This window comes from Eptesicus fuscus, chromosome 5, assembly GCF_027574615.1.
Source record: "Eptesicus fuscus isolate TK198812 chromosome 5, DD_ASM_mEF_20220401, whole genome shotgun sequence".
Lineage (NCBI taxonomy): Eukaryota > Metazoa > Chordata > Mammalia > Chiroptera > Vespertilionidae > Eptesicus > Eptesicus fuscus.
Genome location: NC_072477.1, coordinates 102,113,579 through 102,129,201, shown reverse-complemented (window position 1 = coordinate 102,129,201; position 15,623 = coordinate 102,113,579). Strand labels below are relative to the sequence as shown.

The window sequence follows — 15,623 nt, the reverse complement described above, 5'->3', positions numbered from 1 at the left end:
TGATAAAGAACTTTACAATATGTGATAAAAGCACACTATAAGGCCATTAATGAGAAGAACTCAGGAGTGGGGGACAAGGGAGGGTGCTAATTGTTTGAATTTGCTCTTTCAAAGATTTAGGGCTTTTCATTTGTGTTTCTAAGGGAAAGCTCTTTGAAGGTCATGTTTGAATTAAAAGCTGTATGTATTATCTGGTTTTTCATGTTATCTATATTATAATTGCATATTGAATTTGGGACACGGTATCTCCTGAAGGTAGTCCCTCTCTAATTCCACTTTTATCCTACCCTCTGGGGTAGTGCATGTTTGCATCTGCTGGAGCTGATAAGGTAGGAATTGCTACCTGACTAACATTATTATAGTTCTCTCGTCCTCCTTCTCCTGGCCAGTTTGAAAAGATTATCGCCTCTGGACTCTAGTCATCTGCTCAAAGATAGCACAGCTTCCAGCTGTAGCATGCACCTCCCTTTTCACTTGGAAATAATGGTGGCTCCAGATATTACCAGCCATTGGCTCATCCTAGTCACCATGCCAGCAAGAAAGGGAAAGATTCTGGGGTGGGGGGGTGCAGTGTCAGGTGGAATGAGTACAGGATGAGTATCTTTCATAACCACAGCCAGGAGCTCACTCCTTGCTCAGATTACAGAGCAGGCAATTAATCTCTCATTTGAAAGTAGTCCTGCCTTTTGACTAGAGGACTTCTGCTGTAGTAGGTTCAGGAATAAGTAGGCATGGGGTAAACAGCAGTATTCTTAAACTGACCTGTTTATGGAAATGTTTTCTAAGTATATCTAACTCAATTTGGGAGGGAAGCAATAATATCAACAACACCCAATATTTATTTTAAGCCTGTCATTTGCCAAGCATTGGAGTTTACATTACCTTTTGAAACAACCAATGAAGTAGATCCTGCTAAAAATCACCATTTTACAGATGATGAAAGCAGAGGCTTACTTATAAAGGATTAAGCCCAGGTGCCTAAATCAGTTGCAGCATCGTCTCATGAACCAAAAGTTACAGTTTGATTCTCAGTTGAGGCATATACTGAGGCTGCAGGTTCTATTCCCACTTGGGGTGCCTATGGGAAGCAACTGATAGATGTTTCTTTCTCTCTCACTTCCTCTCTCTCTAAAATCATGAAAACATATCCTTGGGTGAGGATTAAGAAAAAAATGATTAAGTGACATGCCCAAGGTTGCACAGGTATGTGAGAGAGACAAGTTGAACGCATGCAATTCTTATACTTTTCTCGGTGGAGTTTCCTTAAGCTCCTTCTATTCTGGAAGAGATAATGTTGCTTCTAAACTCAGCCTTTCATAGGCATTAAAATATTCTGAGGGATGAACTCATAGTTATTTCTCCCCAGCTTTATTGACCTATAACATTGTGTGAGTTTAAAGTGTATAATATTAATTGGATACACATATATATTGCAAAAATGGTTAACACCACGTTTATCATGTCACATAATTTTCATTTATTTTTTGTGGTGAGAACATTTAAGATCTACCCTCTTAGCAACTTTCAAGGATGCAATATAGTATTATTAACTATAATCCTGGTGCTGTGCATTAGATCCCCAGAACTTATTCATCGTACAACTGGAATTTTGTACCCTTTGATCAACATCTCCCTATTCTTCCCCTGATCCAGAACATGGTAACCTCTATTTTATTCTCTGTTTCTGAGTTCAGCTTTTTTTAGATTCTACATATAAATGATATCATACAGTATTTGTCTTTCTCTTTTGGCTTATTTTACTTAGCATAACATCCTCTAGTTCCTTCCATATTGTTGCAATTGACAGGATTTCCTTCTTTTTATGGCCAAATCATATTCCAATGTGTGTGTATACTTACACATACAAAAGAATATCACATCTTTATCCATTCGTCTGTTGATAGGCACTTAGATTGTTTCTATATATTGACTATTGTCAATAATGTTGCAAAAAACATGGGGGATGGGTGTAGGTATCTCTTTGAGTTCCTGTTTTCACTGTCTTTGGATATCACCCAGAAGTAGAATTGCTGAGTCATTTTATAGTTCTATTTTTAATTTTTGGGGGCACTTCCATACTGTTTTCCATAAAAGCTGCACCAATTTATATTCCAACCAACAGTGCACAAGGGTTCCCTTTTCTCTACATCCTTCCCAATACTTGTTATCTCTTATCTTTTTGATAATAGCCATTCTAGTAAGTGTAAGGTGATAGCCCATTGTGGTTTTGGTTTGCATTTCCTTACTGACTAGTGATGTGTCATGTACCTATTGGCCATCTGCATGTCTTCTTTGGAAATTCTTTTTCTTTTTTCTGTCCCTCTGCCTATTTTTTAAACAGCTTGTTTGTTTTCCTTTTTTTTCTCCTATAGATTTGCATACGTTATTTAAAAAAAATATTTTTATTGATATCAGAGAATCATTGATGGGCTGCCTCTTGCATGCCCCCAACTGGGGATTGAGCCCACAATCCAGACATGTGCCCTGACCGGGAATCAAACTGTGACTTCCTGGTTCATAGGTCGACCCTCAACCACTGAGCCACGCCAGCTGGGCTGCATACATTTTTAATGTATATTCAATATTAACCCAATATCAGATACGTGATTTATAAATGTTTTCCCATTCTGTAGGTTGCCTTTTCATTTTGTTGATTGTTTTTTGTTTGTTTGTTTTTTTTTGCTGTGCAGAAGGCTTTATAATGAGGTTAAGAAAGCAAGGTCAAATTCTAACTATTGCTATCCTCATCCTCCCTTCTACCTGATACTGCAGTACAATAATTACATTTAGTTCCCTTTTGTGCCGAGGGACATCAACTACTCATAAAATTTAAATGTGTTGTGAGCTCAAAATTATTTCTAAAACATTAATTACTTATAGCCCTCTTTTCCCTTAATTTTTCTTAATGATCACTGGCTAGAATTAATAATTTATATAGAACAGTTGCTGAACACTGACTATGTGTCAGGCCACATTACCATATTTAATTCCCATTTTACAGATGAGGAAATTCCCAAGCCTCGAAATGAGAAATCTGACTCTTAAGTCTGATACATTGCCTGACAGCGGGCCTTTCGGCACCAGCTCTGTTATGCTGGCGGAGGGAACCAGACAGAGCAAGCATGTGCGATATGTGGTCAGAATGCTCAGAAACAGTATTGGCTTTGTTCTGAGAAGCGTTTCCTTTAACATGTTTTTCTTTCCCTTGAAGGTGTATATACCCTGAAAAAAATAGATAGCATTTCTATAATTTTGATGAGTATTTTGATATTTTTTAAATATATATTTTATTTAGTTTTTTTACAGAGAGGAAGGGAGAGGGATAGAGAGTTAGAAACATTGATGAGAGAGAAACATCGATCAGCTGCTTCCTGCACCCCCGCCCCCCTGCTGGGGATGTGCCTGCAACCAAGGTACATGCCCTTGACTGGAATCAAACCTGGGACCCTTCAGTCCACAGGTTGACGCTCTATCCACTGAGCCAAACCGGTTAGGGAGGATTTTGATATTTAAAAAAAACACACAGATTGCTGTTTTTTGTTTTTAAATTAGGGTGGGATTAAAGTTTTTCTAAAATTTTTAGTTTGTGGGGGAAAATATAGCCACAGTTTATCCTAGTAATAAAGGTATGTCTTCACATATGCAGGGAAAATGTGCCACTACAATGACTGAGTTATTATGGAGGTGCCACTTGGCACACCAATAAGTGCTATAGTTTCCAAATCTGCTGTTTGGTTGCAGATGAGTTTGGTGTGAGGTTTTCAGAGGACTCATGGCTGGCTGGAGAATTTCAATAATCGCCTTCCCATTCTGTCTTTGCCCTCCACTCAGCAGCCATAGCAGGGGAGAAATGAATATATTCCTTCTAAAACACACACACTACCATAACAGACTATCTTATTCTACCATCCAAGGGAATTTATGGTGCATAGAAAACCCACTGAGAGCAAAGCATCTTCAAAGAAAACTCATTTCTCAGAAGAAGGTTAAAGACTTAAGAGTGAGGCAGTAGTAATTTCTTGAATTTTTATTTTCTTTTAAAATTCTATTTCCCTTTGCTAAGGGTTAAAGGGCATGCTATCTTCTTTTGTCTTTCTTCCCATGCATTGTAATTATTTGTTCATTGCCTTCAACTCTTAGGTTTCTAAATATAAGGTATTTTGAAAATGCAAAATATTTGTTATTTATGTTAATCACTACTTGTTTTTTTATTTTTCAAAATATTCATGTTCATCTTGTTTATCTATTTGCATTCTGTAGCTCATTTCTACTTTAATGGCAATTTTATTTCATAATTTAAATTTTCTCTGATCCTTACTACTGAATGAAAAAGAAAAAAATTACTGCTTCTACTCAAATAAATGTCTTTGTTTTACTCAGAGCTGCCACTTTTACTTGTAAGATAAGATGATTTTAAATAAAATAAAATTTGGTAAAGCTGACTTTACTAAGAAATACTGACATACAGTCATAAGAGTAAACTTTTATTTTTGATTGAAATAGAAACATTAATTATATATTTTACTACCTTGTAAACAATTTATAAAAAGAATAATACCATAAAACTGCCTATAAACCTCTCATTTTTTCTTCTCACTGGAACATTTTTAGTCATTTAAACTGATAACAATTACAATACTGAAATTGTTAACAGAGGTTATTAATAGAATGATATCTTGTACTCCCAGTAATGTAAAAAATAAAAGATAGCATTTCAGAGACCTAAAGATTCTAGAGTTAAGTTAACAGGGTGGTTATGATGACATTGAAACAATAACTTTCTAGATTTTGATTTGTCAACTTCTTGCTCAAATGTTTATGCCTATATCCCACGCTAGTAGATGTAAGTGAAGAAAGCACCTGTAAAACTCCATGTACAGAGTTTTTAGTTGTGGAGAAACATCATTCAGAAAGTTTGTAATGATTTGTAATGAAACTAAAGGAAATGTGTTAGAGGGTGTTATTGGTCAAATGAGTCCATAAAGCAATGTAAGGCATGATGGAACAGAAAATATATACACCTTTATGATGAAATGTTTACCTCAAGAGCTAAAACCAGCATTTAAAAGATCCTGTTTTTGGATATATACGCAGAAGTGGGATCACTGAGCCACTAAAAATAGGCAGTTCTATTTTTAATTTTTTTAGGAAACTCCATACTGTTTTCCACAGTGGCTGCACCAGTCTGCATTCCTACCAACAATGTACAATTCCAGCCCTGTATCTTCACAGTACTAAAACCAGTGGAAAGGTAAAGATTCTTTTTCCATAACCCCTGAAAAACTGTATATTCACTCTGATTGGGTCATCCTAGGTGATGTTACCCTGGAGCCAATTATATCTAAGAGGATGCAAAATACTTAATGGCTCAAGCATTGGTTACATGATCCATTTGTGGAGCAGTAGGTTGAAGACCACCCAGACCACAGTGACTAAGAGTGGGAAAAGCTGAATTCCCCAAGAACCTAGAGATGTTACAGGAAGAAAGGGATGGATGCTGGGAAGGAAAACAATAAATGTCCACTAGATTAGCTGTCTAGATCCAGCTCACACAAGAAAAAATAATTTATAACTATGGGTGGTGACAGGTATTAAGTAGACATTATGATAATAATTTTGAAATATATGCAAATATCAAATCATTATGTTATACACAAGAAACTAATATAATGTTATGGCCATTATATCTCAATAAAAATGAAGCCAGCTAAAATTTTACTTCTTTAATATATAGTTCAACTCACCTCCATTTAAAATAATTTTCTGTGCTCTAAGCTCCAATTATATTTTGTGCCTACTTTCTGATAACATTTGACTACATGGGTCCCAGAACTTCTTATTTACAAGTTTTATGAGCTAAGTATAGAAAAGTGCTTAGTGGGCTGAATGTGGTTGGAGGAATGTATACCATTTGCTAACACCAAAGGTCTAATGGAATAGACAGAGGCCTATGTTTGAACTACCAAGTTCTAAATACTTGAAGCTGATATATTGGAGTGAGGATGGGATATGGGAGAGACATCAGGGACAGGACAGCAAGCTCCAGACCTCTGAAAACTTGTTTCCAAAGTTCATTCCATCAAGATTTATTGAGTAAATAAATGTAGTAGTAGTAGTAGTAGTAGTAGTAGTAGTAGTAATAGTAATAGTAATATAACAGCTACCATTTATTATGTTGTGCTCCATAAACCAGACTTCATGTTATAAATTACCTATTTAATTCTCCTTAGAATCCTAGGAGAAAGAACTATTATTACTCCATTGTAGAGAAAAAGAAACTAAGATTTAGAAAAACTAAGCCACCTGCTCCTGACCACACATCCAGGACAAAATCAGACCTATGTGATTTCAAGCCCCTGCTCTTACTTTTCAGATGACTTTGCTTTGCAGATAGATGTTAAGTGGCAAGGAAATAATGATGAATATAACAATTTCTGTTTTAAAGCAAGCCATACCTAGGGATTGAGGGTTGGTTCTCTTCATATTAATCACTTGTTCTGGAATATTTAAGAATATTTTGAGCCATATTTGCTTTGATATGAGTAGTCCTTTTAAAATTTTATTCCTTAGCTAATGGCATTCTAAAATAGCCTTTTGTCTCTGGTGTTTGAAAATCCAATTCACTCTGTAGACTGAATATAAACGCAAATAAGAACATTGATTTCTTCATTTCATTACCTCTAGAGAACAATTCATAAAGTATGGAAGTTCTAACTAGTCAATCAATAGTCACTACTTAAATCAGAGACTCAAAGAGTAGTCTATTATTAAAAAGTGTTCATCTGAAGATAATGTTAAATAAAAATAAAGGAACCAATCTGGCCTATGACTTATATTAAGCTTCAGGAAATAATCTGGAGGAAAGGGTTCTGTTAACTGTATTTAGAGATTTTCCTGTTTCTGGTTCCTGCCTGAGGAGAAGTGGGGAAAATCCAATTTCTCAAAAGCTACTTAAGTGTTATTAAGCAATTTATAAACACAAGGCTAAGCTCTGCTATTGGCAGGGCTTACCCTGCCACAGTGTACAAACCAAATTTGATGTTCAGCTCTCTGTCTCATTTTGGCTTATAGAGAGTAGGACAAAAGTAGGTTTACAGTTGTTCATATAGAAAATAATACAATAATAAATAATTATACAAGAATAAAGTCTGTGTTTTGCATACTTAAAACTGTAAACCTACTTTTGCCCCATCCTGTATTTGACTAAGGAATAAATACAGATCTGTATGAAATAGACCAAAACTAGCAGACGAATTGATTATTGGAAATGTTATTATCTTACCTAATCTGTAATCCTCTTTCTGGAATCACTTACGTAATTTCACCCACACAGAAAAGGCAACTTTGACCTGAATTACATTTAAAATGAGCCTTTCACTAAATCAGGAAGAATTCTATTGTTCTTTCTTAATGAATCATAACTAGAAGGCTGTGATAGATGCAAGTGTGACTACATGGAAGAGGAAATAAGAAAGCCATTCATTTTTTGAAGTAATTAAAATATTTAAAGCCCTATTTTATCACTCCAAGTTGGGATTTCAATTGGACAATTATTTATGCTTGTCTATTATTGTGTTCTTATTTCAAGATGCTTTTAGTGCTGATGGGGATTTCTGAAATCTAATTGTTTATGTAGATGAGAATCTAAAGTCCAAAAAGATGTGATTTGCTCAAATCTCACAGTGGCAGGTCTATGACTTGAACTTTTGGAACTTTGATTCTTAGTTCAAAATCCATTCCATTGTACTCTTTTTTTCTCTCCAGGAATTATTCAGAAAATGGAGAGTTGACTTGGCAACTGGAATTTCTATTGTTCTTTCTCATCAATAAGATATTTGTAGATAAGGTAGGTAAGGAGACCAGTGAAATTGCCTGGAGTCTATAGTTTCTTCTCTTCCTTATTTCATGGAAATTTTCTTTAGATAAACAAAGATAGTATGTTTAAGTGTCTTGCTATCTGTATTTTGAAAAAGCATAGAGAACCTTGAATGCTCTACATTCATAATGAGATTGTGTAGCATTTTGCAAAGTGCTAATGTTGAATTAAAATAGTCTAATTAATACTTATAAGTAATATCTAGATTTATGCTTAAAATTGAGTGCTTTGCTTTTACAGGAGTCAGCTTCCACATTGACAGAGAAACATGACAGATGACTGACGGTGTGCTTGGGGCTCTTCTGGCCCAGACACCCCATTCTCTGGCTGGCCACTGCAACCTGAAATCTCAAATTTAGAGTAACTTTTTTTCTGGAATGTCAAAAATTCATTATTACTGTGCAAATAAAGTAAAATACTGAATACAAAATACTGAATATTTTGCTGCATTAGCTATAAACCCTTTAGCAAGTGTGGGTCTAGCTTTCCCCAATTAGGGGAAATTTCTACTGAAGGGGAAGGCACCAAATATAAGTTTTGCCTATTTAACAATTTTGCCTAGAGCCCAAACTGTGTATTACTATGAATAATAAGTGAAAGTAGCTTAAATTCCATTAGTAACATAATTCCAGTCAATAATTCTATACTTGAAGTAGATGCTATTATAAATCATTATTATTTTATGTTTAGAAAATGAATGCACCGATGTTTCCAGTAATGAAAATGCAAGCCAGGCTTCACCTTTCCTCCTGAGGAGAGTGGTGAACTGGTAGGCATTTAGAAAATGCTGCATGTCTTCTGATTCTAACCAACTTTGCCCCCTCCTATAATGCCCATCTGTGAATTAGGCATTTTCCAGGGTTTTGTTTTTTTTTAAACTCAGCATTTACTGATTTTAAAATAGATTCACTAGTGTAAAAATACACCTTGCCTTTGAAAGAAACCTGTTATAATAAAAGCTGTGAACAAAATGCATTGTGTTTTTCTACATATTGATAATAGCTTATTTCATTCAAAGATGTGTCTTATTTCTCTGGGCACAATGCAGTCTAATAAGTAGATGGCCAAATATTCTCCCTGGCAGTGCCCATTTTCTATGACTTATTTCTTAACATTTCCTTTCCTAAAAAGACCCAGCATTAACTAACCAGATAATGGAAAAGAGAAGAGTTGGTCTTTAGCCACTGGTAGAATGGGGACTCGGTGAAGCAAAGACTATAGTTTTCGTCTTTTCCTACTTAGTAGGTAGTAGATTCTTAATACTTATAAAGTGATTAATTAATCTAATATAAGGTAGACTTTAAAAATCCGACATATAATAAATAATCAAAGTTTAAAAAAGTAGATCTATTAAAATAGAAAATGAAAAATTGAGTATTACTTTCCTATTCAATGCATGTCATAAAACAACAAGTCAATCTCCATTGAATATAGAAAACCAAGTATTAGATATCTTTGAAATGGCATAAATAAATGTTTTCCTGTGTTCCATTTTGCCAAAATGTACAAAACTTGAAAATCACAAAATAACTGTGTCTAGGCTCGTGTATCTTTGTGGGGGAGAAAGTGGCGAGCTGCTTCGTTCTTCACTCAGTAAATCAACTTTACCTGGTAAAATTAGGACAGAAAGAATACAATGGAACATTTTGTGAAGTATATTTTTTGTCCTAAATATTTAGGTAGCATACTGTTGTTTTTTTTCTTCTAAACAACACTAACAATTTATCTTTGGGTCATTGAGATCCTTCCCAAGTTACATTCAATAGATGAATAATGTATGATGTTATGCCTCAGTGATTCACATAGCTAAACTCAGGTAAATATTTGATGCAAAGTTTTGATTTTTTTTAACATAATAGGTACTACATCGGAAGAAGATTTTTTAGATGGGTGTTTTGGAAGACATTTTTAGCCAAGACACAAATGCATGGATTGCCTTAGAGCACTGATTTTCAATATTGTTCATCTCATGGCACACATAAACTAATTACTAAAATTCTGCAGCACACTGAAAAGTACTTTTGGTGTGTTGACAAAAATGAACAAACATATAATTGTTGGTTGCCTATTGTTGTGTTGGCTGTTGTCATTTTTTTTTTTTTATTTGACAATCTAAAGGAAAAGAGGTCAGTGCCTCTTTTACTAAACTACACAATGCACCTAAACATTGAATAGTCAGGTATTTCATGTTTTGAAAATTCTGGTGGCACACTGGTTGAAAAATCACTGACTTAAAGCACTATGAATGAAAAGAAACCACCTCTTTTTCATCTGATATGTTGAAGGCAAGATGTTAACACAGGGATGTTAATGCTGAGAGTGTTTGCAAATCAACAGGCCAGATAACCAGAAAAGGGATTGGGGGAGGGGGAGGAGCAACTAGGAGAGCTGTTAATTCTAGCTGCAAATAGCTGTAAAGTCAACTAATTTTGTATATGCAACCTCTACCAAGGGGCCAGATTCTGTTCTCCTTAAAAACTATCATTATGATGTATCAGATATCAGAACATTTCATACTTAAGAGACCCTAAAACATGACTGGAGAAGGATAACATATGCTTACTAACATTTTTTCTATGTCAGGGTAAATGGAGCCAACAATAGATGACATATTCCTTAAAAGAGATCACATTCTGAAGTAAACACAATTCATGGTATGCGATGGAAGAGCAAAAGTTTCTTATTAGAGAAATATTTGCTCAACTGATGGTACTCTGAAACTGCCTGTCATTTTAAGCTCATTTGGAGGAAATAAGCACTCTTGTTATTCACCCAAGCCCACACGAAATAGAGTAAAACTTGTAGCCTGAAGGCACCCTTGAAAACAAGGACCAAATGTGGATCCAATTGAAATTTCCCTGCTCCCTTTCCCTAGAGTAGCTTTTCTGGGCCACAGATGAGGTTCTGGGGCTCTCCTTACCTCTGCCTGGTCCTGCTGTCTGTTGGATACAGCAGTGGGCTGTAGCCCCCAGGCCTGGTAGTCTGTCATACTCCAAGATAACTCTATTTCAGAGGAGTTAGAGAGTGGCCAGAGAGGCACCAGGGCCACCTGCTGTGGCCTGATGTCTGGGCCTGACAGGACCCCTCTCTCTTGGCTAGGCATTAACCCTCAAGTCCTGTGCTTGCGGCAATCTTCACAGAGAGCCAGAATGATCTGCATCTTGTTTTGTTCTGTTTCATATTGAACTTGTACTCAGCTAAGCATGAGGTGATTATATGAGAACTGGAGAAAGAATCTCTGGGCATTATATGGATAGAGTCACACTTTGTTTAAAAAACAAAGGACAAAAATTTAGGTGCATTGTGTAGCCCAGTAATTTCTTATTTCTTTAAAGTTTCTAATATTCTTTGGCTTCATGTTGTCTTATATGCCATTCTTTATTTCTGTAGGTACTTTGTGAAACCTATATATGTGTGTGTGCGCGCGCACACACACACGCGTGCACACACACACGTGCACACACACAAAACACACAACACACACACAAACTAATCAATTAATTTGTCCTGAAGAATTTGAGTAGAGTCAATGATATTTTCATTTGGTTCATGCATTATCAAGAAGTTTCTATGGTTTGATTGATCAATTTTAAGGAATGTTTTCTACCACAAAGTCAATATCAATAGTTAGGTTTTTCTTCATGGGGATTTTAATGCTAAATCCACTTTGGTTTCTTGCTGACAATGAGATGTTTAGAAGGAGTTGGCAAATGGGTTATGTTGTAGCTAGGAGAGAAATAAAGAGATGCCTCAAAACCATTGTAAGTGGACTGTATTGCTTCCCGGGACAAAAAAGATATAGAGTTGGGTTGAGAGAAAAAGTGCTTATATATATCAGCTTTTAAATAAAAATACTATTTTCCAGTGAGGAGGTGAAAATGGGATAATTTTTCAGTTGAATCAAATTAAATTTTTTTGAGGGGGAAAAGTCTCTTTGCCTTCAAAAGGTAAAAAGGCATTTATTTTACTATAAAAACACAAATTTCATCTTTTCTTTTTGTTTTAGTTCATATAGGTTCTACCATTTATAGAAATGAACAACACTGCAGTGTTATAGCAAAGTAAGCTGGTGTAGATATCGCACATGAGCTTAGTGCTAAATACTACTGAGCAGAATTTAAGATTGGATGACTTCATTGCTCTTAGTCAGATATCAGGAACCAGGAATTAACATAAAAATAAAATTTCCAGGGGAAAAAAATCTGCCCATTAAACTCAGCAAGGTAAAAATGTCATCATTTAGTGCCATCCTCACTCAGGCTCATAGCACATTTCCAAATGGTAGGTGGACTCTCATTCCCATGGCCACCGGCCCCCCAAAACTACTGTAACCATATTTTAGTCATTGGTTCTTAAGTCCAATCTTCTTCATTTGCTTAAACTGCCGTCAGAAACAGGTTAAACTAACACATGTTCATTTGTTCTGGTCCTTATGGCATTCAGAGATACAGTCTCCAAGAACTGCTTCCCTTTTATATTTCATACGTAGCTTTCCAACTGTTCTCACATATGGTCAGCTAGCCAATGGTTTTTAATGTGTTCAACAGATGGAATAGGACTGTTGCCTTTAACTGTCTCTAACAACCCCCATGCATGGTGATGGGGAGATGCATTGCTGAAGGAGCAGGGGTATAGGGAGGGGGATAAGGTTCTAGAATCATCAATAATAGCAATGGATTCTTGGATGTGGAAGGAAGAAGGAGGTAATGTGTGGAGAAAAATGGGTGGGTTAGTACAGATTTAAACAGGCATTTTCTGTTTAAGCAACATACTCAGGATAGATGTCAAGTAGTACGGAGGCCATGGAAATAGAGGTAGATCAGGTGCTTTTTAAAGATCTGCTCAACTTCTTTGTCTTGATGTGTCTCTTTCCCTTTTGTTGCATTCTGCTATTGATACCAACTGACCAATCCATGTATGTCCAACACAAATCTTCAAAAACCATCTGGTTATCTACTTGACCCTGTTGGTCAGGTGTATACATGGCACAAAGCTGGGCCCTGGGTGGGTGGCCCGTGGGATACTTCCATTTGTCCTGTTATTAGCCATCCCTAGACAAAAAGCAGCCCTGGTGTGGTGCTAAGGACAGGGCAGTTAGCTGCAGGTGGAATATAGCTATGATTGGCTCTTTGAACACATCAACACTACTCATTTCAGTGGGATTGTGCAATGTGTTACACAAAATAAAGAATGGAGAGAACACAGGAATTATGATATTTTGTCAAAGGAGCAAATGTTGGAGATTTTGTAATGAAAGAAGTGAAGAATTCTGTTGAAGCGTATTTTGAAAGTTGAATGAAATGGTAGAGTGACATTCTAGATTTGTGAAAGGGAGTTTGGGTCGTTCTGGGGGAAGGTATTTGAAGTATGTTTTATAGATCAGAAAAGAGGGGCACTTACAGCAAGAATGAGGCTGGGAGATGAGGAGCAGAGAAAGATGCACAATTTCCCCACCTCCTCTTTGGAATGAATGTACTTGAAGATTTTGGTCTAGACTCAATTCTCTGTGGTGAGTTCCTACGAGGGCAGGTGATTTCTTATCCTCTAACAATCTTGATCAGAAATAATAGAGAAAGGATATTTTTCCTACTAAGAATCTCATGAGGCCATGGAGCTGCATTTTATAAAGGAGACTGAGAAAGGGACAGGAGAAATTTACACGTGTGGACCATTTTCCTTTGTGTAGTAGATTGAGTCATTCCTAGCACCTTTTATCTGTTGGGACCTCATCTAGGTTCAGGCCATGATTTACACTAACTACACTAACTTGCTTTTAAGAGGGAAAAAACTTTCATAATGAAAAATTATAAGAGCTTTAACCAACCCATCATAAGTAACTGGAGGCAGTACTGAATACATAATCATTTTATTATTATAAAACCCTAAGATCTTAACATGAGTGCAACTTGAACTAAAAAAAAAAAAATGACTATTTGCCTCTTAAGAATATTCTGAAAATTGTATTTTGGTAAAATAAAATATTTCATTAAAAATTTTGTCTGCACTAAAAACTAAATTTCATGTGAACAAAATATGATCTTTACACAATATATTATTTTCAGACACTGACATTTCAGTTTCCTCAAACACAGGTGTAGTCTGTTCATCACTACACAGCCATATGTGCAGGTGGATTCTTAATAGGTGTTCTTATGTGAGGAACTTTTGCTAAATTTGTGACTGTATGCATTGGCTTTCCTGATATTAAAATGCAGAGTTGTAATATAGCTAAGTTTTCTCCCTCTAAACCAAATGATAAGTTGCTTAATATGGTCACATGTGTAATAATTTTCTGAGCATATTAAAATGATAGGTGTGCAGTCTGGATTGAACAACATATATGTGGAATGAAGTGTGGGATAGAACTGACACCCTTGAATAAGTCTACTTACATTATTTTATTTTGCATTTAAAAAATTTAATACAACCATTATAAGACTTATTTTTGTCTTAAATAAAGCCAAATTAAATTTTAATCTGGACCAATTCAATAAAAATGAATTTGGAAAAATATAATCAACACAGAAAATGAAAGCAAAATCTGTATCCAGTAAAAAAATTACACATTTTCTTGCTCTGCTGAGAGAGGCTATTGGGGTGAGATATTCTTGGCATTAGTTCATTTAAAGATAAGGATAACTCCCTTCACCTACTCCTGTGGGCAGTTTGCAATGAGGATTTCATCAAAGCTGTATAATTCTGTAGACACGTTCTTGGGAGTTATAGAAATTCTTACCCATCCTCACGCAATTTTACATGCAGCCCCTATGGATGAGTTTTCTAATTTGTGTTGGATGAATGATATATTTTTCTAATTAGGCAGATGCTTCCATTTTAGCTGAGGACCAGAAGACAATGTCTAACTGAGCTCTTTTGTTTGTTTATTTTGGACAGTGCCAGAATTAGGCTTGGAATTTAGTCTCTTGATTGACTCATGTCCTAATTAAAGCCCAATTTGATTGATTCTGCTTGTGCCTTTCCATAGGAAACAGAACAACTTCTCACAGTCACAACATGTTGGATTTACTGACTGCTCCTGATTCCCTTGATGTGTTCTGATGTTCATGGCCATCCACAAAGAAGCCCAGTCTGCAACCAAGTGTGTGGTCTCTTTAGCTCCAACACTGACAGATCATCCCACCTTACCTTTTATTATTCCTTTGTTGTAATATACGTTCAAATTCTACATAATAAAAGCCTAATATGGTCATTTGATCAGGAGTTTGACTGCTTGCTATGATGTGTGCTCACCACCAGGGGGCGGCACAAAACATGGTAGGCATTGGCGATGTGACACCAGGGTGGGGGGCTGCGACCTCTCACTGGTTACCTGGGGGCAGGGGTGACGGGGATGGAGGTGCGGTGAGAATGTGGGGTGTCCACCGAGCTCACTTTCACTCCCCCTGCTACCCTCCCCCAGGATGCCAGGGCCCCTGCACCAGGGAAGTCCCCATGTTCAGGTACCAGACACCCACGAGAAGCCTGCCCCTCACCCTCGCGGTCTCTTCTGGGTGAGCCGGGCCACAGCTACTGGGACCACAGGGGCTGGTTGGGCTCCCTGTGGGTTCATACTGCCCACTTGGCTTCTGTGAGGCGTTGCTGGGTGGCCTAGAGGCCCACACTGTGCCCTGGCCCATGGCGTCCAGCCGCACTCACCACATCTCTGCATGGGGACTCGGGCGCCATGACTCAGGAAGGGGGGGGGCGTGGGGGCGTGGGGGCCTGGGGGCCCAGGTGCTGCCCAGGG

The 15,623-nt window shown here is 36.8% G+C and overlaps 1 long non-coding RNA gene across 1 annotated transcript; it reads left to right on the top strand.

Annotated features, from left to right (window-relative positions):
* Positions 1-5,167: 5,167 nt before the first annotated feature.
* LOC129149033 (uncharacterized) lies at positions 5,168-14,890 on the top strand. The gene is made up of 3 exons (XR_008556014.1): positions 5,168-5,251; positions 7,765-7,846; positions 14,862-14,890. It is a non-coding gene; the product is annotated as an uncharacterized LOC129149033 (long non-coding RNA).
* The last annotated feature ends 733 nt before the right edge of the window (positions 14,891-15,623 follow it).